Source organism: Ictidomys tridecemlineatus, chromosome 2 (genome assembly GCF_052094955.1).
Source record: "Ictidomys tridecemlineatus isolate mIctTri1 chromosome 2, mIctTri1.hap1, whole genome shotgun sequence".
Taxonomy (NCBI): Eukaryota; Metazoa; Chordata; class Mammalia; order Rodentia; family Sciuridae; genus Ictidomys; species Ictidomys tridecemlineatus.
This window is the reverse complement of record NC_135478.1, coordinates 24,850,729-24,872,645: the sequence shown is the minus strand read 5'-3', so window position 1 is coordinate 24,872,645 and position 21,917 is coordinate 24,850,729. Positions and strand designations below refer to the sequence as shown.

Below are 21,917 nucleotides of genomic sequence, written 5' to 3'. Positions count from 1 at the left end.
CATGCATGCAGAGGGCAAAACAGCAATGTCTCTTCTTGCTCATGATGTAACAAGTGTATCAACTTCATTCCTCTTCACTGACAATAATATTCCCTTGTATGGATACACCACATTTTGCCCGTCCATTGATGAATTCAGTGTTGCTTCCACTTTGGGGCTGTGGTAAGCAATGATGCCATGAACATCTGTGTACAAGTTTTTATATGAACACAGTTTTTAAATTCTCTTCTCTCTCTACCTCGGCTGGCAACTCCTTATAACTCATATTTCAGTCATATAGGCCTTTCCAAAGCACCAGGTCCAAGTTGCCACCCAGCTCCCACCAAGTCATCTCCTTTAGTTCTCTGTGTATCCCTGGCTGGCAGTTAACACTCTGTGGACATTTAACTTTTCCAGATGTCTTGTCCTATATTTTCTGACACATAGTGGGTGCTTAAGAAACATTTGTCAAATGAATGAAATTGCTTGGGACTCACCCCTCAGGGGAGCCTCATCTGCCTGAGAATCACAGCACACCGGGTAAGAATAGCCCATTGGAAGCTCTCCTGTCTTGTAACAGATTTCCAGATGTGGGTGGGTCCCAATTATTAATTTATTATCTTCATGGTTTTAATTTTGGCACTACCTTAATTAATAAAACTCTATTTATTGGGAAAAAAAGTGCATATCGATGGGGTAAACTCCAGATTGGAATTTAGGCAAAGATAAGATTAGGGGAGAAAGTTTGAGGAATTAACCTGCAACCCAGTATAGAAAAGCAAACAAAACAAAACAAAACCAAAACAAACAAAAAAACAAAACAAAACAAAACCCCAGAAGAAGAGTTCAGAGACACAGAGGATGCAAACATGTCCAAACAGGTCATGGGAATTCCAGAAGGGAACCAAGGGAATGGTTTACAGAGATGTGAGTAGAGAATGTTCCAGACCCTCAAAGTACAAGAAGCAGGCTGGGCAAATAACTCTGAAAAAGAACTAGGAAGTTGGACCCAACTGGAAGTTGGACCCCAGGGGTGATGCCAAGGTCAAGGTGTAGAAGGTGAGATCATCAACAAGGGTGGGAGGAGCACCCTGGGGAGCCAGTGGTGAGGGAGCTGGGAGCAGAGAGGGGCAAGAGGAGAGTGATACATGCAGAGGACAAAGCAGTAATGTCTTCCTGCCCATCTTCTGGGGCCACCTGAAGAAGTCAGGTTCATAGCCTCCTTGGGTACAGCGACCCTGGTCTCAGTGCTGGTATGGCCCAGTGCCCAGTCTTTATGCTGAGGAGTGGGGAGAAGAAACCTCTATGTTTAAGCAGAAATCAGGGAATTTTGACCCGGATATGCTTCTTCCCTCCCACTCCCCTCTCCTCCTCTTCCCAGCTCCTTCCTCACTTCTTTTACACCAAGAGTAGTTATCTTTCTCTCATTTCTAGGCACTAATGCTAGATTTGCCTCAGGACACCCACAGAGGGCACTGCTGTCTTTTAAGAGGGACAGAGAAGGAAAGGAGCAATGGTGGAGCATCTCCTGCAGGCTCAGCACCAGGGACTCCCAGGTGGTGCAGGTGATATTGTTCCCATTTTTCTCTAAGGATTCACCTTTGGCCATAGGTAATGACTTTTAAAAAGTTGAAATTGAGTTTTATTGAGCCATAACAAGGATAGAAACCTCAACAAGAAAATGCTCAAGGGTCAGAAAATGTCAGGTGCCACTAGGCACAGTGCTGCATGCCTGTAATTCCGTGATTTGGGAGGAAGATTTCAAGTTCAAGACCAGTCTCAGCAACTTAGAGAGACCTTGTCTCAAAAAAAAAAAAAAAAAAGATCAGGTGCCCTGTGGTGCAGGTCTAGTGATAACATACAGTTGGATTCTTTCCTTAGGAGTAATGGGATATATTAGAATTGCTCAACCACAGGCTGATGGGGACAGGAGAGAGAGAGAGAACAAATCTAAGAGCAGTCAGGAGACAGAGCTCTTGCTTTGAAAACAGCTGATAACGTGGTCATTGAAACATCTTTGATCCTCAGAAGTGTGGCCCTGGCTGAATGTCAGTTTATGCCAGGCACTTTGCGTGCCTTATTTTCTTTAACTTCCACCAGGGCCTTAGGTAAGGAGTCTGAGAGCTCAAGTGGGCCCAAAATTACATGGCTAATAACTGGGAAGGCAGGAATCCGATCCTGGATTTGTTATGGTGAGATTGCAATCCATCACTGAGTTGATGTTAAAGCAGGAGACGAACCATCTTTATTCACCAGCTTGTGGTCTGGATTCACCAGCTGGAGGGCCAAGGGGCAGGCTGCAAGTCTACGCCCTTCCACTCCCTCCCAGGGTTAGAGTACACCTTTATAGTCCAAAACCACATTAATCATAAGTGTCTGTTGCTATGATTCAAAACCATAAACCAATATCATGAGATCTAAAATCATAAGCAAAAAGGGAAGTGGGTCAAAATGACCCCAGTAATAAAACGTCCAGACAATCATTCTATGATAGGGTACACTGTTCAAGAAAAATGGGAACAATTTTACATTATAAAAGAAGAATAGAAGCATTTGCACTTCTAAGCAGGGTGTGCTGAGCAGGATCAGGATGGCAGAGGCAGAGTTTTTCTATGGGAGAAGCATTTCTTACAGGACATGGAGTCTCAGGGTAAATTGGAGTCTGGTCATTGCCCATATAGCCTGGTCCATAATAGATTTAGTGATTCCCAAACCACTGGACTCTCTCAAATATGCATTCAACCATTAGCAAAATCTCCAATGTCTTCCCTCTCTGCTCTGAACTTTTCTTTTAACTTCTTTACTTAAGGGAAACTCTTCTTCCTTTCTGGGTCTCTTGATTCTTCTGCAGCTCTCTCAAGGTTGTACAAGGGGGTGGGAGAGTCACAGCTTTCCCCACCCAGATCCTCTTGGATTACTAGGCTTGAAGGTAGAGTCATATCTACCATGCAGTTCCAGGCTGCTGCTCCTTCTCTCTTTCTAGAATCTTCTAGCTCTGTTGCTCTTACCATCTGCACCCTCCATAAGGTAATGCTCATCCCTCCCATTCTCCAGCCAGTTGCTTCCCTCTTTTTAAATTTTTCTTTTGTGTACTGGGGATGGTACTCGGGACCTGAAGCACACTAGGCACGTTCTCTACCACCAACCTACATTCCCAGCCCTTTTTGGTTTGGGGACTGCATTTTGCTAAGTTGCCCAGTTTGGTCTCAAATTTGTGATTCTCCTGCCTCAGCCTCCTGAGTCACTGGGATTTCAGGTGTGTACCACCCTGCCCAGCTAAAATATTTTTCCAGTATGGCAGTAAGAGTAATCCCCCTGAAAAGTAAGTCAGACCAGGTTTCTCTCTGTTTAGCCCTCTGGCTCACAGTAGATCCCATTTTTATTAGTGGCTACTAATGCCCTACATGATCACCTCTCTGATTTCTTGATTTCTGCTGTTTTCTCCTTCTTCCTCAGATGCTGGCAGCTCCTTGAGTTATGTTCCTATCCCAGGGTCTTGGCACATGCTGTTCCCTCCCACTGAAATGCTCTTACACTAGATACTACATTGTTATGTTTCCCCCATCTTGATCTGCTCAAATAGGACATTTTCAGAGAGGCCAGTTTTGACTATCTTACAAGAATTAGTGCTTCCACCCCTACTAGGCAAACTCTCTCTCTTACCCTAATTTTTGGGTTTCTAAAGTAATCATCTCCATATAATATGCTCTTTTTTTTTTTTTTTTTTTGCTAATTGCCATCTTCTCTCCTCACTAGCATGTGGCTCCATGAGGGCAAGGACGTCATCTATTTTGTTCACTGGGGCACCTCTAGATCCCAGAACTTGCCTGAATCCCAGTAGGTGTTCAATAAATCCTGGAGGAATATATGTGTGGCCACCCTTACTGCAGGGGAGGTGGGTTGTGCAGTCTTTACCTGCCCCATTGCTACCTGTCCTATTTGTAGGGGAGAAAGGGAAAAGGTTGTTGGGTAAATGACTTGGCCTGTCCTCAGTGTAAGGGAGTCACGTCCCCAGAATGCACTCTGCATGGGTGCAGGAAGTGCCTGTGTTCCAGTGACATGGCTGGAGGAAGGGTATGCAGCCAGACCCTGGTGGACAGGCTAAGGAGAAGTAAGCACGAGAGAAGGTGGGCACCGCCTGTGTGCACTCCAGGGAGGTCCTGCCTCAAGGAAAGGGGTACAGGAGGCCCTAGGAAGCCTGGTCTGTGTGTGCTGGAGTAGATGGGCAGAGGCATGGAGTCATAGGCCTGTGTCCTGGCATGTGGCATGAAGGGTTGCCTGTGTGTCTTAGCTCATTTTGTGCTGCTGTAACAGAATAGCCAGGTCCTTTATTCTTGAGTTATTTACTTATTGTGGTGCTGGGGATTGAACTCAGGGCCTCTCACACGCTGGGCAAGTTCTCTACTACTGAGCCCTAGCCCACTTGGCTAATTTATAATAAATAGAAATTTATTTCTCATGGTTTTGGAGGCTGGGAAGTCCACACTGAGGGGCGGTCACGGCTTATCCCTGTTTTGCACGTCCCCCATACTCCACAGATCAGCACGGGCTTGTTCCCATGGTCATCTGACAGGGCTCTCAGGCTGCCCTTGAGGCCCGGGCTCAGACCCCGCACTCTATCACTCGTACTATATTCTGGAGGTCAAAGCAGGTCACAGACTGGCCGAGATTCAAGGGTTGGGGAGCAGATTGCTACCGGGCATGAGTATAGGAAGGGGGAAACCTATGGTCATTTTTTATGAATCTTGACCACACTGGGTCAGTGTACAGACCTCCCAACTGTGAGCGAGGAAGGGGAGAGAGATTCTGCATCCTTGAATCTTAAATTTTCCTGTTCTTTCTCTTTTGTTTTGTGTACTGGGGATTGCACTCGGGAGCCTTTAATCAATGAGCCACATCCCCAGCTCTTTTTTATATTGGTACAGGGGCTCACTAAGTTGGTTAGGGCCTCACTAAGTTGCTGAAGCTGGCTTTGAGCTCGTGATCCTCCTGCCTCAGCCTCCTGAGCTGCTGGGATTACAGGCGTGCACCACTGCGCCTGGCTGTTTTCTGGTTCTCATAGGTCCTTAGTCTGCTGCTCTGTTTGTAGCAGTGGCAGGTTCGGTGGAGGTCCTGGCCCACTGCCCTTGGGCCAGACAGTGGTTTCTGAGCTAGGTGACCTTCTCCCAGATGGGCTTCACGGAGGCGCTCAGCAGCATGTTCTTGCAGAAGGGCCTCCTGAGTCCCCCCAGGATAGCTCTTGTGGTTGCAGCTTGTTGGCAGGGCTTCAGCCATTCCTATCTAATCCCACAAGCTGATTAATGCGGGCGGTTTCACTTTTATTGTCCCTCTGTGGCAGCCTGTCTCCTGTGGGCCGCCTGGGGCAGAAGCCACTTATAGGTCTGTGGCCATGTATGGGCAGAGCCAGAGCCCTGTTGTGATCATTCCGGGATGCAGGAGGGCTGGAGGTGGGGGCCATGTCCTGTTCTGTGACCTTGGCCAACACTATTCTAACCTGTCTTTGCCGTCTGCCCCTTGTCCTTACAAATGACAGGATAAGGCTTTCTCCCGGTCCTCATCAGTTTCCCCTCTGTACTGGATCATTATCATGTATACAAACACCTATCATCATTCCTCTGTTAAAAACACGGATCATCTCATCTCTTAATCCTTGTCCCCCTCTATGTATTATTTCTCTCCTACTTTTTAGTAGAGATGATGCTTAAAAAAAAAAAAAAAAGAGAGAGAGATGCTGTGCTCACAATCCCTCGTCTGTGGGCTTCTTTTAAAACCTCTCTGGTCAAGACCCCTCTTTCCTCCCTCTGAAACCATTCTTGGCCAGGTCAGCTGCTAAGCCAGTGGTCATTCTCTATCCTGATCCTCTGTGGGTGGGAACTTTCTCCTCTGGAAACCCTCCCGGCACTTGGCCTCTGGGGCACCTGGCTCCTACCTTCTCCTCTGTCCTTGCCAAATGGTCCGACCTCATTTCCCTGATCACTGGGTGTTGGGGGACCCTAAGGTTCAGGCTCTAGGCCTTTCCTCTTTCTTACATAACCTCATCCCCTTGTATGGCCTTGAGTATCCGCTGTATGTCAGTGACTCTCACATTTATGTCTTCAGCCCAGACAGCTTCCGTGGTTCCCAGATTCACAAATCCAGCTGCGTATTTCTCATCTGCACTTGGATGGATGTCTAACTGGCATCTTGAACTTCATGACCCACACCCAGGTCTGATTATCCTGTCAAGTCTGCTCCTCCACGGTTTCCCTGGATCAGCTCAAGGCAAGATTATCTTCCAGTTTCTCGCCTGCACCCCTGTGTCTTCTACATGACATCCAGTGACCACCAAATCCTCACAGTGTTACTTTCAGTTTTAGGGTCTGCATTTTTTCTAATTTTTTTTTTTTTTTGTGCTAGGGATTGAACTCAGGGGCATTTGACCACTGAGCCACATCCCCAGCTCTATTTATTTTTATTTTTTTTGAGAAAGGGTCTCCCTGAGTTGCTTAAGGCCTTGCTAAGCTGCTGAGGCTGTCTTTGAACTTGTAATCCTCCGACCTCTGCCTCCTGAGCCAACGGGATTACAGGCGTGCGCTGGTGCACCAGGCTTTATTTTATTTTTGAATATGTATAACATTTACATGGTTCCAAGTCGAAGCAATAGTAAAAGGGATTATCAGAAAAGTTTCACTTTCTTTCCTATACATCACCCAACACTCTCCTATTTTTCAGTGTTTCTTGGGCAAACAAATAAAACAACTGTACACAGTTTTTTTTTTCTTGCACTGAAGTTTGCATATTATACACATTGCTCTGCATCTTGCTTTTCTCATTTAGCAATATTAGAGATCAGTCCAGTTCACAGAGGTTTTCATTCTTTTTAGAGCTGCGTCAGTATTTCATTGCATGATGGACCATAATTTATTCAATCAATCAGAATAACATTTGGTGAACATTTCTTGAAATGTTCCTAGTCTTTTGCAATCAGGCAGTAATGAATGTCCTTGTATATATGTTATTTTGGACTTTGAAAGAATGTCATCAGCATAGATTCCATGGTCATATTTTTTCCCTTAGAGAGTTAGTGTATAGATTTTGTCTGAATATTTGATGAGCAGGATGGTTGTCTGTAATATAGCTAGATCTAACTTTAGACTATCTTCAATTCTCTACCACTCAGATATTTGGTAACTGTGCTTCTCCATCCCTGTGATTGGTGGTGCCACCCGACCAGTTCTTGGCAATGGGCAATGAGTAGAACTGATGATGTGAATAAGTATAGGGCTGAACTTCTACTCAAGAGTATAGGTCCTTCAGAATTCTCTTTTCTGTCTTCCACGACAGGCAACTATTTCCTTCATTGGTTACTAAATGAGGACACATAGAACAATGTTTCCAGTCCACAGTTTCAGCAAAAAATAATCTCTGTTGTATAAGCCGCTATGATCTGGGGCTGCTTGTTAGCTCAGCACAACTCAGGTCAACCTGACTAATATCCCTTCTTCATGTCACCCTTTGTGCAAAGCCTTCTACTCCCTATTTAAAATTGTGCCATGTTCACACCATCACTCTACCCTGTTCTCTTTATATTCCCCCATAGCACCATCTCCATGTAACATTATATAGTTTGCTCTTATTTATTTTATTTGTTATATTTCTCCTCCTGCCACCGGAATGTAAGCTCACAAAGACAGTGATGGTCTGAGTTTCCATTCTGCCTGAGGCAGGGGATTTGGTACACATTGTTCATTTGGGAGGTGATCCTGAGAAGTCCAAGAGAGGGATCTGGGGAAGAAGGAGCAGGGGAGAGAGATCAATCAATGATAGACACATTAATAAGCTCACTGGTGCTCTGGGAAATCTTTTGGAGATCCTCTGAAAATCTTCATTGAACAGGTCTCAGAAATTTCCTATCTGGGGAGAGGAAAACTGGAGTATTGTCCCTAATTCCTGAAACTTCCTGGCTGTGGGTGTCCCCAAGGGTTATTAAACCTCTGGTACAACCCAGGCTGCCTTGTACAGGACCTGAGCAAGCTTCCCAGTGCTAGAGAAGGCCTTCAGGTAGAGGAACAGAGATGCACACAGTCCTTGTGCATCCGAAGGGCACATGCAATGGGGGCATCAGGAGAATCTGCTATTAGGGTTTTGTTTTTTCATGCTCTAATGTCTCCTAGCCCCTACATAGTATTGGGCACACTTTTATAATCAATGAATGAATTCTATTGTGTGCATTTTCTGGATGTGTGTGTCCAGCATCCATTTTTTCTTTTCTGATCAACCTCAACCCTGTTTCCATTTCTCTCTGTTTTGTTTTGTTCTTGGTGTTTTCATTGGAATTAGTTCTACTCTTAGTTCCTGGGTGTGGGCTCCCCTGTGACATCTACCCCATGGGCTTAATGCATCAACTTCTCTTACCTTCCCCACCATCACCACTGTGATCTGTTCAGACTGTTTCAACCACAAGTGACAGGAAATCCACCTCCAAGTGACTGGCTACATGAAGGCATTTTATGGTTATGTCAGTTAAAAGTCCAGATTTAGTTCTGGTTTCAAGTGAGGCTTAATCAAGTAGCTCCAAAAGATGTTTGCAAATACCCAGATTCTCTGTTCAGAGATGGACACATGATCCATTTTGGATCCCTGAAAGAAGGGAATTCTAATTGATGTAGTGTAAGGTACAGAACACAGGCATTTGACAATAACCACAGAGCCTAGAACTTACCGGCTGATTGCAAGACACCCAAAGAAAAAGCCAGAAAGAAGGCAGAGGGGAGAGGGAGAGAATCTGGATCTTTGCAAACATCTTTTGGAGCTACTTGATCAAGCCTCACTTGAAATCAGAACTAAATCTGGACTTTTAACTGACATAACCATAAAATGCCTTCATGTAGTACGTCACTTGGAGGTGGATTTCCTGTCACTTGTGGTTGAAACAGTTTCCACTGATTCTATACCTACCTTATAGGCTTGTCGTGAAGTTTAAATAAAATAGTACTTAGTGAGTCTGACACACAAACTCTGTTCATTATATTTTTGATACTGGAGATTGAACCCCAGGCTTCTGACATGGTAGGCAATATAGTTATCACAAGGCATTGATTTGCAGAATCATGTGCCTTTTTCTTTTTTTTTTCTTTTTGTGGTGCTGAGGATTGAACCCAAGGCCTTGTGCAAGCGAGGCAAGCACTCTACCAACTGAGCTATATCCCTAGCCCTATGCGCCCTTTTTTATTGTATACCTCTACCTGGCATATTTCTGTTTTTCTCTTTGATACTCAATTTCTACCTCCAATGGAAACAGGCTGAGGGTACTGTCCAGGCCCAGGCTCCCAACCACCAGCCTGGGTTTCAGGTTCCCCTTGCATAGGAATAGCTGAGATCATCACAGACCCACTCCATGCTTGTCCAACTCCTCTGATGTCTCATTTTTGGTTTTTGGTGATGCTCATCTGCATCCAACTTACACATAAGCATTTTCAGCAAAATGTTCCCAATGCCTTTTTCAGAAACCCAAGTCCCCACGAAAACAATGGCAGCAAGAAAAAGGTGTCAACTTTCCAGAACAGGCTCAGATTTTGAAAATGTGATAAAGAGGTTATTGTGTGCCCGAACTTTTCACACAAGAATTGGAGGCGATTTAACACGAGGAATAATAAACAGAGGAAGGCCGGCTAATGCGGAGCAGATGGGGCTGCCGGGCAGCGCTAAGCATTTCAACATCTTTCCCTTTGGACCTTTGGACTCAAGATGACTGAGAGTGCTGCTGGTTTTCTTAGCTAAAAATAAAGGGAATGCCTTTGGGGAAAACCGTAAATATGGCTGGCTTGATTTCTAGGGTGGTTGGTAGACTAAAGAAAGTTTTCAAGAGGCTGGGTATGTAGCTCAGAGGTAGAGAGCTTGCCTACCATGTCAGAAGCCTGGGGTGCAATCTCCAGTATCAAAAATATAAAAATAAATAAACAAGTTTTCAAGAAACTTCTACATTATGGAGCAGGTATTGGCCATTCACTGATTTCATCCTGACTACACTCCTTTTTAAGGACAAGAAAACCGGAGCTCTGAGAGCTAAATGACTTACTAAAGGGGGACACACAGCCAGGTGAGAGTAGAGCCAGGATTAGCCCAGATCAGCCTCACTGTGTAGGCCACGGCTCTGAGAAAGGGCTAGCAGGTGAGTGGGGAAAATGTGTCATGGCCAAAGAAATCTGAGAAATGCCAATACAGATAGACATATCAATACACACACACACACACACACACACACACACACAGACACACACACGTGCACACACGCACATGTGTACACCATAGTAGCCTTGTTGAAGTATAATTTATGTTCAATGAACTACAAATATTTAAAACATACAACTTGATACATTTTGACAGAGATCTATTCCTGGGAAACCCTCCCTACAATCAAGATGCTGAGCATACCCAGTACTCTCCAAAATTTCCTCCTGCCCTTCTGTGATTCCTTCCTTTCATCCCTCCTGTCGTCCCGATGTCAGACAACCACTGATCTGCTCTCTGTCTCTGTGGGTTAGCAGCATTTTCTAGAATTTTGTATAAATGGAGTCCTGAGGTAGGCACTATTTTTTCCTGTGTCACTTCACTCAGTATTATTTTTCTGAGGTTCCTTCGTGTTATTGTATATTTACTCCTTTACGTTGCTAAGTGGCATTCCACTGTAAGAACAAGCAGTAATTTGTTTATCTGTTCATCTAACACTTGGGTTGTTTCCAGCTTTTGAACTATGACAAAGGAAGTTCCCATCAATGTTGGTGGTCAAGTCTTTGTATGATCTATCTTAGCTTTTGGATAAAGTAAGATGGGAATGACTAGATCATATGCTAAGTATGTGTTTAACTTTCAGAGAAACTGTAAAGCTGCTTTCCAAAGTGGTTGTACCTCTTTACATTCCCACCTGCAGTGCAGAAGAGTCCCAGTCCCCTACACCTTCTGCCTCTGGCTTAGCCTTCTTAATGTTTGCCATAATAAGAGTTTTTTGGTATGGTGATATTAACTTATTATTATTTTAATAATTTAAAATTATTAATTTATGTTTCCTTCACAGATAATAATATTGAGTATTTTTCATGTGCTTGTTTTCTATCTATATATCTTCTTTAGCTAAGTGTTCAAATCTTTGGCATATTTTTTAACTCTTCTCTATTTAAGGGACAGGTCTCAATGCCTTGCTAAGGCTGGCTCCAAACTCCTGGGCCTGTGGGATCCTCCTGCCTCAGCCTCCCAAGTATCTGGGACTACCAGATAATGGCAGTCTGGACTCCCCAGCTAATTTTTCATCAGGTGCTCAGAGCCACTCAGAGCCTTCACACCCAGTGATTTTTTTTCCTTATCATTGAGTTTTGGGGGTTCTTTACATATTCTGGATATGTCTTTTAATAGATATATGTATTGTAAAGATTTTTCTCCAAGCCTGGGTTTGTGTTTTCATTCTCCCTGTAGTGTCTTTTCAAGAGCAGAAGTTTTCAATTTTGGTGAAGTATGATTTATATTCTACATTTCTTAAGCATTTAAAAGTATGATTTATATTCTACATTTCTTTTGCATTAAAAAAAATCTTAGTTATATTCTGGAAGTTTTTCGTGACTTGATATTACTACTTACAAATTTGCTCTTTGGCAGTCTATTCTCCTACTCTGCCTATATTTTGAGTTCTTCTTAATTATCAATTTTTTTTTAATTTTAAAAAATAAAAATCATTCATAATGCCACAACATGGTAATCGTGCATCTTCTTGAGAACAGTAGTATTTCAGCTCAGCTCAGTCTATCAGCTCTATTTCCTCAGGTGTAAGTTCTGTACTTGGTAGGAAGATGTTTTTTCAGGCACAGAGTGGATTTCACAGTTGCCTGGTGATTCTTAGCTCAGAGACCATCTTTGGGCATGAGGCTCCTTGTTAGCTCTTCTGTAGCTGTTTGCTGAAGTCCACCTCCGTGATGGAGGATGAGAGTCAGACACAGACACTAGGGGAGGGTTTCTTGGGGCAAGAGCAGCTCCTCATTCCTCCTTAGTCACTTAGCCCCCTGGACGCTATTCTGGCTTTCTATTCTAAAGGCTCATCTTGCTCTTACATGATCGACCTCTTTGTCGATCACCTAGTCCAAGGGGCAACAAGAACAGGGATTATCAACCTGGCAGCTCCTACTCTGGCTTCCCAGCTGATTTTCCATCAGGCGCTGAGAGGCGCTCCTGTTCCCACTGTTGTTCCTCCAGGCTGAGTGCCCTTGGAGTCATTTCCCGTGGACTTCAGTACAGGGACCGGATTCCACTACCTTCCATATTCAGGAGATTTTCAAGATTTCACACTTATAGGGAATCCCCTTCTAGTTTTGTAATGTACTTGTGTATCACCACCATGTTTTGTCTCACTTATAGAGACCTGGGCTGTGGGGGGATGTTGTAACAGATGCTCAGTCCTCTAGCCTGAACTGAACCTACAGGCAAAATTAGCACCTGTCGAAGGCCTGTGTGTGCAGAACACTTACGTTATGATGATGTCACAGAAGCTTTGTTGGAGACTTTGAAGCATCCATTTCCTTTGGAAAGGTCCAGTGGGGCTCACCTGCTGAGGAAAAAGCACAACCATTTTTTAGAAATGGAAATCTGAACATTTTCCTTCCCTTCCTTCTCTGTGGTTCTCATTGACCTTCCAATGGAGCCTCCACTGGTTTTCTAGGTCCTTCAGGCTCCGTTTTTCTCTCTCTCCATCTTGGTTGCTGTCTGCTCTCATTCATATACTTGGAGAGCACAGGCCTTTTTGAGAATGGGAAGTTTGGTGGGAGACTAGAAGGAGAGGAGGGAGGGGGCTGTTAGAACAGGGCTGGGGCCCAGTGGGCCAGCCTCCGAGGAGGCTACCTCCAGCAGCCAGCACCAAGGAGAGCCTTCCTCAGCTTCACAAGTGTTGAGGGTGGAGCCTCTGCTCACCCTCCTCTCTCCATCGGTTTAAGGAGAAGACTATGTTGAAGTGCTGGAGCCTGAGGATTTGCCAGGATGGTAGGGAGGGGTTGATGCTCAAAGGCACAGACAGAAAACAACGTCCACTGTGCTGTCTAGGTACTTCCCACAAAGTGTTTTCAATTCTAAATTAACTCCAAGCTTATCTCTCAAGTGTGTTTGAAATATGAAAATAATCTCGGCGGGTCACAATCTAGAATGTAGTTTAGATAAGCTAAGAGCCAAAGGGAAGAGAGCCTGGACCTTTTCTCTCAGGCCTGTGTGGGTCTGTGTTCATAGGACTCCTGGTAACATGAGGCCAAACAGGGCAGCTGACTGGACAAATAGCTGTCATGTTAGTTGTTCATGCTTTAAATGTCTTTAAAAATGTAATCTTCAGGCTGGGCTTGGTGGCACATGCTATGTTCTCAGTGACTTGGGAGGCTGAGGCAAGAGGATCACCAGTTTGAGGCCAACCTTGGCAACTATATATTTAGTCTATCTTCCTTTGGGTTCAATTGCTTCTCTGTCTGGTTGTTACTTTCCTGTATTCACTTCCATTTAACTTTTCCTCCTAACTGTGAGGTGAATACTATTGTTTCCATCTCTGCAAATGAGGAGATGGGTCCCTTATAAAGTAGCAACTAGCATTGTGACTGGCAGCTGGTAAGTGGTAGATCTAGAGTTGGAGTCAAATCTCAAGTCTCAGGCTATAGCTAGGTCAGTTCCTGTACCATAAAGCTGTCCCACAATCAGGAATAGGGGGACAATCCCCTTGACTTTGTAATGGCCTCAGAAAGGCAGGAATGGCTGTGCAAGTCTATCATGTGGCTCTACCCACCAGCCCCCACCCCCACCCCCATCAGCAAGGCAAAGAGGTGTGTTTAAGTTGTTTATTGCTGGGTAACCCCCAAAACTAGAATTAGTCTTTTATTGCTATGTAATAAAGTATCTCAAAACACAGTGGGTTAACACAATAAGTATAATTCTGTAATAAGTATAATTATTCAATAAGTATAATTCCTTTTGTTAGGAATTCAGGAGTGGCTTATCTGAAGAGCTTATGGCTCTGAAGGGGAAGGGGCGGAGAGGCAGTCCCTTCTCTATACCAGTGTGTGCTGCTTCTCTGTCTTAAAGCATGTAAGAAGATCCCATCTTCTTTTAACATCTCGGTGAAACAGCTTGAGCTCTCATCTTCTCGTCTTGAGAAATGCCTTGGGTTTTCCTCTGAGGAAAGGAGACTCTAAAGCTTAGTTGTATCCAAAATTACCAGACTCTGTTCTTTCCTCCTTGCTTTTGAACCTCTAACTGAGGCCAGAAGATGCCACAATGCCCATGTGCAGCTTAGCCTTATGGCATCCCAGCCCGAGACCAGGGCCGGGTGTCTTGCTCCTGTCACATGCGTTGTTGAGAGCCGTAGCTGAAGGGGCCCCAGCAAACTTCCTGCTGCCAGCTGATGATTGGCTCACAGCGGCCCCAGCAAACTTCTAGCTGCCAACTGATTGGCTCCTCTGCCGTGATGCTCATTGGGCTGTTTACCCGCCCTTTCAGACAACAGAGCTGCTCATTGGGGGACTCTTTTTGGCTCCGCCCACGCGACCCAGCCAATCGGCCTCAAGAGCAGGAGGAGTGGGGGAGGTTGAGAGGCTTGTGGGAAGCCGGTGGTGGCAGTTGGGGTCTGAGGGTTTTTCCTGAGGAGCTGTGTGGTGTGGTGTGTGTAGTTCTAAAATTAAGTTCATTTCTTTTGACAAGTGGCTCCTGAATTGTGCCCATCCAGACTGCAGCAATGTGTGACTGCCAGCATGCACCGTGGGGCATGAAGGCCTGTCTTCTCTTCCCACTGCAACTCAACAAGCATGGGCCTGGCCCTGGGTGCTACTGACTCCGCCATTTACCAGCCCTAGACCATGAGTGAGCCTGCTACTAGGAACGATGGCTGCCACCAGGACTGGCTCTCTCCTCTCCCAGACTCACTCTGGCTCTTTCGGCCTCAACCCCAATCCTGTGTGGAAGCTGGATCTCTGGTTTCCATGGCAGGGACTCTGGGGCCTTTCCTGTCACTGAACTTGATTCTGGGCCATCCTAGTCTTACTACAAGTTCTTTCTTCCTCTTTTGCAACTTGGAATAAACTGGATTTGCCCAGAGGGTGTAGCATCTCTATCTATATCTTAAACATCAATACCTCCTGCCATTCAAGGAATCTTCCAGTGTAGATATTCAACAGAAGGAAGAACCCAGAACCTGCATGTGAAAACTGGACTCGAATCCTTGTTCAGTGACTTGTCCTTCCCTGAAGATGTCTGCATCTGCTTAGAGTCTGGCTAATGGAAGACACAGAAGCTAGAACTGTCCTTCCATTTCTCTTGAAGGTTCATCTCCTGCCCCCTTCTGTACCTCAAACTCTCCATTCCTAGTTTTTAGATGCATTTCATTATGATAGCCAATTTCTGATATGTTCAATTCCCTCCGGTTATTTTTGTTAATGTTGCACTGCATCTACATGACAGAAGTGAATCTCTCTTACCTGTGTGTGTCCAGACGTGAGTGTGCACACCTGTGATCCCAGCTACTCTGGAGGCTGAAGCAGGAGGATTGCAAGTTTGAGGCCTGGACAACTTAGTGGGACGCTGTCTCAAGATAAAATTTAAATAGGGCTGGGGATATAGTTTAGTGGTAGAGCACTCCTGGGTTTAATCCCCAGTACCATGAAACAAACAAAAGACAAAAGAAAATTAAAAAAGAAACCTTAGAACAGTGACTTGGATTTTTCTTCTCTATGCCAAATAAAAATAGCTCTTTTTAAGAGTGCAATAAATAGCATGATGTAGCATTAAGTTGCTAGTATCTATCATGTTTCCCATGAGCCCCACACTCTGCAATGTGCTTTATATTTTTTTTTAATTTTACCTATTTTTAAAATTTGTTCTAATTAGTTATACATGACAGTATAATATATTTTGACATATTATACATTTATGGAGTATAACTTCTCATTCTTCTGGTTGTACATCATGTAGGATTACATTGGTCATGTAATCACATATGCTCCTAGGATAGTAATGCCTATTAATTCTACTATCTTTCCTAGTCCCATTTCCCCTCTCTTCCCTTCAATCCCCTTTGTCTAATCCAAAGTACTTCTATTCTTCCTTAGCCTCCCGCCCCCATTATGAATTAGCATTTGCATATCAGAGAAAACATTTGGCCTTTGGTTTTTTGGGATTGGCTTATTTCAAAAAATATGGAACACTTCACAAATTTAGCCGTTATCCTTGCACAGGGGCCATGATAATCTTTTCTGTATCATTCTAATTTTAGTATATGTGCTGCTGAAGTGAGCACTGTATGGTTGATCTCAGGTTTATCCTCACAGCAGTCCTCTTTGTGTGATCTCTGGTTTACAAATAGGGCTGAGGCCTAGAGAGGCTAAATAACTTCTCAAGGTCACATACCTATTGCTATAAATTGAAAATTTTATCGTCCCAAGATTTATATGTTGAAGCCATAACCTTTAGTGTGGCTATATTTGAAGTAAGAAAGGGACTAAGTTCATAAGGGTGGGGTCCTGATCCGATAGGATTTGTGTCCTCACATGAGCTCACTTGTGTGCTTGCAAGCCCAAAGAAGAGGTCACCTGACATCCAGTAAGAGGTGACCATCTGCAAAACAAAATAGAGTTCATATCAGACAATCCTGCTGACACCTTGTCCTCACACTGCCAGCCTCCAGAGCTCTGAAGAAATTTATTTTTGTTGTTTATGCCACCCAGTCTGAAGTAGTGTGCTACGGCAGACTAAGTGGGCCAATATACCTGACAAGCCACCACACTGGGATACAAGCACCAGAGTCCTCATGCATGATGCTAAACTGCCTCCTAGAAATATAGGTGCTCCTCCTCTGACAAACTGCAAGCTGAAAATGTCTTAAGTGGAAAATGCATGTATCTAACCTACCAAATATTGCAACTTAGCCTAACCTACATTTAACACTCTTGAAATACTTAAGTGAGTCTGGGCTTGGGCAAAATCATCTACCAGAAAGCCTATTTTGTAATAAACTGTTGAATTTCTCATGTAATTTATTGAATATGGAAAGTGGAAAACAGAATGGTGGTCTGTGTTTGCTTGCACACCATCATAGAGTTGAAAAATCCTAAGTAGAATCATCATAAAGTGGGTACTGCCTGAATCATCATTTTATATTTTTATGTTTTGACAAGGCTAGTTTTAATATTTACATTGAGTTGGAAAATGTTTTTAAAACTTGGCATTATGGTGTGCGGGTCTATTCTAACTTAAAGCAGTTTCACTAAATTTAGATTTCTGGAAAAAAAAAGTTTTTGCACATGCAAACAGGTTGGAAAATTTGCACCCAATAATAACAGTTGGACCTTTGGCTTATGGAAGACTTCAGTGGGAAAGTATTTGCTTAAATCTCTGCCTGCTATTATAGTTGAAGGTTTGGCAATAGTATTTACCCTTCCCCTGAACTTTTTGTATTTCAAAACCATGTGAGTATCGTCTGTCTTACATATCAAAAGTAAGATCAAGCCACTTTTAAAGAAGTGACAATCAAGTATTTCATTTAGCTAAGTGTTCATCACTGAGAAAATGAGTATCTGGTATGCCAATGACCTGGATCCTTTTTATGTTTCTCTCCCTCCCTTAAAAATACTGTGAGGAGCCAGTGGCAACTGACTACTTTTCTTCTACATGTTGGCTGGCCTCCTCCTTGGCTCTTTTGGCAAAGTCCCTTCCCAGGAAGTGGGTGTTAGCCCTTCCACAGTGGCCAGGATTTCAGGGCTGGGGCTCATCAGTAGATGGATAATGGTGGCTGCCCTTTGGCTCTGCTTCTTTTCCTTGTCCTGTGAAGGTCAAGTTTCCTTCTCATTTGGAGAGCAGATGGTTTTGTGTGTACTGTTTCTGATCTGTTTCCCTATTTCTAACAGGCTTTCATTTTTTAAAATATTGTTTTATTTTTTATCAATTTTTAAATTTGTTTTAATTAGTTATACATGACAGTAGAATGCATTTATGCATTTGATATATCATACATAGATGGGATATAATTTCTCATTTCTCTGAGTATGCATGTTACAGAATCATATTGTCATGTAGTCATAAAATAATAGTCTATTTCATTCTACTATCTTCCTATCCCACATCCCTTCCCCTCTCCTCCATCACTTCCCTCTACCCAATCTAAGGTAATACTATTCTTCTCTAGTGCCACCCTCCTCACCCCCCACTCCCCACCTCGACTTATTATGAATTAGCATCCGCATATTAGAGAAAACATTCGGCCTTTGATTTTGTGGGATTGGCTTATTTCACTTAGCATGCTATTCTCCAACTCCATCCATTTACTGGCAAATGCCATAGTTTCACTATTCTTTAAAGCTGAGTAATATTCCATTGAGTATATATAACCACATTTTCTTTATCCATTCATCTCTTGAAGGACACTTAACTTGGTTCCACAATAGTTTAGTTATTGTGAATTGATCTGCTATAAACACTGATATGGCTGCGTCACTGTAGTATACTGATTTTAAGTCCTTTGGATATATACCAAGGAGTCAGATAGCTGGGTCAAATGGTGGTTCCATTCCTAGTTTTCTGAGGAATCTCCATACTGCTTTCCATAGTGGTTGCACCAATTTGCAGTCCCACCAGCAATGTATGAATGTATCTTTTCTTCCACATCCTTGCCAACAATTATTATTTCTTGTGTTTTTAAAAAATTTCTTTAATTATAGGTGGACACAACGTCTTTATTTTACTTTATGTGGTACTGAGGATCGAATCTAGTGCCTCACATGTGCTAGATAAGCACTCTGCCACTGAGCCCCAGACCCAGCTCCCTGTTTCTTGTATTCTTGATGATTGCCATTCTGATAGTAGTGAGATGAAATCTTAGATTAGTTTTGATTTGCATTTCTCTAATTGCTAGAGATGTTAAACACTTTTTCATATATTTGTTGATCAACTGTATTTCTTCTTCTGTGAAGTGTCTGTTCAGTTCCTTAGCCTATTTATTGATTGGGTTTTTGTTTGATTAGAGACTTGGGCTTTATGAAAGTAGCGTCTTCTATATCTACTGCAGGCTAACTGTTGACAATCAAAAGATATGGAAGGATAGGTGATAGACTGAGAATAGACAGACAGGCAAAAATAGCCTATAATCTCAACTCTAATCATTACTAACATTTGAGGTAAACTTCCAGATTTCCTTTTATGTGCACATATGCATATAGATGTATGAAAATTCACATGCATCAGATCATCCTGGACGTGTTAAGGAACGTTGAGTCTACCTTGCATATGCTGTAGGTATCATTCCTCATAAGCATATGAAAATTATTGTTATCCTTTTGCAACAAAATCATGTGAAGTGCTGATTCAACTAAATAATCTTAGGAATCCAGTTGAAAGATTCTTTAGGATTAGCACCAGGGAATACCTGCCTTTGCATGAGATGCTATGTGCCCCAAGAGCAAGAGAACTGATTTTTTGGGTCTTACTTTTTGGAGGGGCAGGAACTACAAAGAGGTTAGTTTTGTGAAGTGTGCAGTGTTCATGAAGATAGTCTGACCTGAACTTCAAATTCCAGAGCTCCACATTTACTCTGGCCTCTCTATGGATTTGAAATAACACAGAAAAAGCAGGTTAAAAATTTGGCATTATGGCAGAATAAATGCTCAGATATCTGGAACTCTTTCTTGGTACAAAACACCTAAAGTTACTGAGTTAAATATGAAAGTAAAAAAAAATGTGTGGCTTGGATGGTATGAAGCAAATGTTCAGAGGCCATATGTAATGAAAAAAATTCTAACTTAGAAGAAATAGTGAATGCCAAAATCAGCATTAGCCTCAGGTATATCTGGATTTAAGTGGATCTTATATATGCTTGGAATAGCAGACAAAGCAGAGTACCCAAGTCTGGGGGTAGTCAGTTTGGGGACCTCAACTCAAGCTGATCCCCAATAGCAGGTAAACAAGGATAACCTGCCCTACCAAGAAAGACGGTCAGAAGTCTTTTCCTGTTTTGGCCTTCAATTTTGGTGGAATAAAATATATACACAAGCTCTTGAGAATACTAAACCATGGTCTGTGTCATGACATGCATTTAGGGGGAAAAAAAAAGTCAAAACCTGATCGTTATGTTAGAGTGGTGGCAAATCAGTAATACCCAGGGCAACTGGCAGAGAAAACACAGATCATCTGTGGCTGAACATATTCTAAGCAAAGATAAAATTCCAAGGAACATGACCTCACAGTCAAAGATTACAAAATATACAAGGAAATAAGCCACCATGAGAGAGAATAAGCAGAAACTGCAAGCTGGAGAAGGATGTGTACAGACTGCAGATATTTAAAAGGCCAGAAACAGAGTGTGAGTTTATTTAAAGGCATTCAGGAACATGTTGAAAGTATGATGAAGGAGCAGGGGACTATCAAAGTTGACAAGGACAAGGCAGTTTTCAAAAGAAGGACCACAGGGCAGGGGATGTAGCAGCTCAGTGATAGAGCAAATGCATAGCACACACAAAGCCTTGGGTTAAATCCCCAGCACTGCACCACAAAAGGGAAGAGAGAGAGAGAGAGAGAGAGAGAGAGAGAGAGAGAGAGAGAGAGAGAGAGAGAGAGAGAGAGATACATAAAGAGAGAGAGACAGAGAGAGACAGAGAGAGAGACAGAGAGACAGAGAGAGAGAGAGAGGGGGGGGAGAGAGGGAGAGACATAAAGAGAGACAGAAAACCCATTTAGAATTTTTGGATTAAAACGTATAATAATGAGGGCTGGGTATATAGCTCAGTAGTAGATTGCTTGCCTAGCAGGTGCAAGTTCTTGGGCTCAATCCCCAGTACCCTCCCCCTCCAAAAGTGTGTGTATGTGTATATTTGTGTGTGTGTGTGTGTGTGTGTGTGTGTGTGTATATATGTATATAAATAAAATACATATATAATATAGGTATGTAATGAAAATTATAAATTCCAAGAACTGACTAAACAGGTTACACATAGCTGAAGACAGAATTAGTGAAACTGAAAATAAAACTGAAGAAATTACTAAAAATGGAAACAAAAGAGGCAAAACCTGGAGAACATTGAAGGTTTAAAGATGTGGATGATAGAGCAAGAAGGCCTAAAAAAATGACCAAATTAGTGTTCCAGAAGGAGAGAATAGAAATGGGAGAAGCAGTGTTCAAACAGGTAATAGCTGAAAACTTCCCTGGATCGAGGAAAGATGCCAATCCTTAAAGTCAGGAAGCTCATCAAATTCTGAATAGAATAAAAGCATTAGTAAGAAATGTACATCATCCTTCTTTACATTATGTATATCTCGTAATGTAACTAAAATATCCCTGTAGCTACCCCCTTCTCGGTGGCCTCTTCCATTCTATTTCCTGTTTTCTTTATTCCATGACATTCAGTACCATGACATCTTTTCTCTGATCACTTATATATCTTATTTGTTGCTTACCACCTTCCAATAGAAAGTAAGCCTGGTGAGATAAAATGTAATTTGTGTGTGTGTGTGTGTTGCTCATTTCTTAATTCCCAGAGCTTCAAACAGTGTCTAACACATAGTAAGCACTCAAAAAATATTTGAAAAAAATGAAAAAAGAACAGCTAACATTCACAAAGGCTTTCTTATGTGCTACATACACATTGTGCTGAGGTCAATCTGCATTCTTTGATTTAGTCATTATAGAAAACTTAGCAGTTGTTACTATTCATATCTGCATGACACCTTGGTTTTTCTGTGTCTTTGTTTTTCCCATGGATAAAGTGGGGATAGGAGTTGGATGAGGAAATTTACAATTGTCAAAGATAAAAAAACTGGGAACTGAATATTTTTCCAAAATAACTTGGTGGCCAAACCTTACCCAAGCTGATCTTATACAATAATGTTGTATGTTTCCAGTTGATTCTTCTATAACAAGTTTTCAGAAACTTGGAGCTTAACACAACACAAACTTGTTATCTTACAGT

The 21,917-nt window shown here is 42.8% G+C and overlaps 1 non-coding gene across 1 annotated transcript; it reads right to left on the bottom strand.

Moving 5' to 3' along the window:
• Positions 1 to 16,154: 16,154 nt before the first annotated feature.
• LOC144375549 (U6 spliceosomal RNA) lies at positions 16,155 to 16,261 on the bottom strand. Its single transcript, XR_013435616.1, has one exon. It is a non-coding gene; the product is annotated as a U6 spliceosomal RNA (small nuclear RNA).
• Positions 16,262 to 21,917: the final 5,656 nt, after the last annotated feature.